The sequence below is a fragment of the Macaca fascicularis genome, chromosome 17, assembly GCF_037993035.2.
Source record: "Macaca fascicularis isolate 582-1 chromosome 17, T2T-MFA8v1.1".
NCBI lineage: Eukaryota > Metazoa > Chordata > Mammalia > Primates > Cercopithecidae > Macaca > Macaca fascicularis.
Window position 1 is genome coordinate 38,575,005 of NC_088391.1, and position 3,099 is coordinate 38,578,103.

The 3,099-nt window shown below is 40.6% G+C and overlaps 1 pseudogene; it reads right to left on the bottom strand.

Annotated features, from left to right (window-relative positions):
- Positions 1–736: 736 nt before the first annotated feature.
- LOC107127886 (small ribosomal subunit protein eS26 pseudogene) lies at positions 737–1,146 on the bottom strand (annotated as a pseudogene).
- Positions 1,147–3,099: the final 1,953 nt, after the last annotated feature.

The window sequence follows — 3,099 nt, forward strand, 5'->3', positions numbered from 1 at the left end:
TTTCTTCTAATTTTAACGTTTCAAGATATATCACCTCCTGTAATTGATTATTGTCAACATTTTGCATTGACCGAGCCATTACTGGCTCTGCTACACATTTACAGTGTGAACTTTCCGTTCCTTTCTGGGATTCTATCCCTGCCTCTTTTTCACAATCTACTGCACAGCTTTCAGGGACATCAGAAACTGAAACGCTATCTTCTTCTGTTTGAAACGGCTCTAAAGCTACTTTAATAATGACCCAATCATTCCATACTGTAAGTGGGATGATTTTACCTTCCCTACTTGCTTGTTTTAACTCTTTGCCAATTTTTTCCCAGTCTTTTAGAGCTAAAGTTCCCTGTTCCGGAAACCATGGGCAAAACCGTTCTATTGTTTGAAATAGCGTAATTAGATTTTTGGTAGAGACTTTAACTCCCCCTCTTTTTAAGAGAATTTTAATAAAGCTGTGATAAGAGGCTTGCCCCATTGTTACTCTAGGTTCTTCCGAGCTCACAAGCTTACTGCAAGGCTGATTGTAGACGTACTCGGGAGTCTCTCATCGACTTGTCCTCAATGACCATGCTCAAGCGTACCTTCACCTTAGAGAAAAGCACCCATGTTGGGCGCTAAGCATACAGAGGACCCACGCCGGCACCGGTCTCTGAGTGCTGAGCTTCAGTCCCCTGGGCCCACTTTTTGTTTCTCTACACTTTGTCTCTGTATCTCATTTCTTTTCTCAAGTCTCTCGTTCCACCTAATGAGAAACGCTCACAGGTGTGGAGGGGCAGGCCACCCCTTCCTCTGATGCCCAATGTGGGGCAGCACCCGCCGGTCTAAATCAGGGAGGGGTGGTTCAGTCCTTGCAGGCTTCACGAGATTGATTCCTGACTACTTTGCTGTGAATTGCACAACTCACACAGTAATGTAGCTTCACATACAGCTTGGGAAGCACATAGGCATAGAAGACGCTCATTTCAGAAATGTACCTGACTGCTGCGGCCTCCACTATGTTTCGAATGATGAATTTCTTAATGGTTTTGTCCTTGGGCATGCATCAGGCACAGTTAGTGCAGTGAATAGGCTGCACTTGGCTGCGGCCCTTTTTGGCACAACCGTTGTTCCTTCTTTTCTTTGTCATCTTGGACGTACGGACCGAAGAGAGGATAAGGTTAAGTTTGAAGAGAGATACAAGACAGGCGAGGACAAGGTTGGGATTAGGGTCACAGATTAACAGCATCTCAAATACAGAACAAAATGGATTCTCTTATGTCTACTTCTTTCTGTATAGACACAGTAGCAGTCTGATCTCTTTCTTTTCCCCACAAATATGGACACTCAAACTGGAAATAAAGTAACAGGGAACAGAGGAGAGACAAATCTTCCTATCCCTAGAGGCGCATTTCCTCTCCCTTTTGATAATTTAGCAGAGCTGGCTCAGGAGACTTGAGTTGCCTCGAGGGAAGAACAGGCTGATACCAGCCACTGTGTCTCCAGGGGTCTCCCTTTCTAAAAAGGCCCCTTCCAGACCAGGGAGCTTCCACTCTTAAATACACACCTAGATGCTCCTGGCCCTCTGCATAAATACAGAGGGCAAGACGCTTCCCTCTGACACATGAGCCTCTGTGCATTATGAGCCATCCATGCTCCCTAAGTTGTGGGTCTATAAGATTTGGGGAAATATGCCTGTGCTCTACTTTTTTCTGCTAGTAAATTTCCTCCCCAAAACCCTGTGTTAAATCTAGTCTGCTTTGCTAGTGATGTTGTCCATGATTGCTTTGCACAACAGGAATAGAAGCCAACAATTTATTATGCCAAATGATATTCATCTGAGGAATGAAAAGTGGATTACATTTATAAACTTGATTAACATCATATGTCACATAAAAAGGATAAATAAGAAAAATTATATTATCCCTTTAATGGGATGGTAAAAAGCATTTGATAAAATATTATGCCCATTTATATTTTAAAACCCTTTAAAAAGGACAAGAAAGATGGGCTCAGAGTTTATTTCAAATCGACATCCAGTATTATACTTAGTGGGGAATAAGCTACAGTTGCTTCCTTTAAATCACTAGCAAAGCAAATAAGATTTCTCTCTATTTTTAAACTACTGACATTTAAGAAATTCTGATCAATTTCATAATTTATGAATCAAAAATAAGTGAAAACATAATAGAAAGAAACAGGAAATATTTTTGTTAGTTGCAGAAGGCATAATGCAAAAGCTCTAGAAAAGCAATTGATTGAAAAATAGAATTCATAGAGGAGCTCATCAAAGTGGAAGAGTAAGAAATGCATGTGAAAACATTTGTTCTAATTCTACATACCAAATTCAAGAATTCCCATTTAAAATTAAAAAAAAAATTGTAAGAATTATTCCAATGAGAAAAGTAAGAGACCTATAGGGATAAAACTGTAAACATTTATTTTATGTTTATATCTAACATATATATATTTCCATTATTATTTTATATTTCTCAATAATGTCAAGATTTTAAATCTGCTCACATTAATCTATAGACTTAGTTCAATTAGAATAAAAATTGTAATGGAATCAGTTTTTGAGTATTGAGGGAATTAAACTAATCTGTAAGAATAACCAGGTGAGACCCAGCACAGTGGCTCTTGCCTGTAACCCCAGCACTGTAGGAGGTGGAGGCAGGCAGATCACTTGAGGTCAGGAGTCTGAGACCAGTCTGGCCAACATGGCGAAAACCCGTCTGTCTCCAAAAATACAAAAATCAGCCAGATGTGATGGCAGGCGCCTATAAGCCCAGCTACTGGGTAGCCTGGGGCAGGAGAATTGCTTGAACCTGGTAGGTAGAGGTTGCAGTGAGCCGAGATTGCGCCATTGTACTCTAGCATGGGCAACAAGAGCAGAACTCCATCTCAAAAAATAAATAAATAAATAAAGAATAACCAGTTGAGAACATCTTTGAAATTTTTCAAAAGATAATAACTAGCCAAACTACCAGAGGCATTCCAAGGCATTCCAACCAGAGCACCTCCACCCTGAACAGGGGCTGGGTAAAATAAGCCTGAGACCTTCTGGACGACATTCCCAGGATGTTAGGCATTCTTAGACACAGGATGAGCTAGGAGGTTGGCACAAAA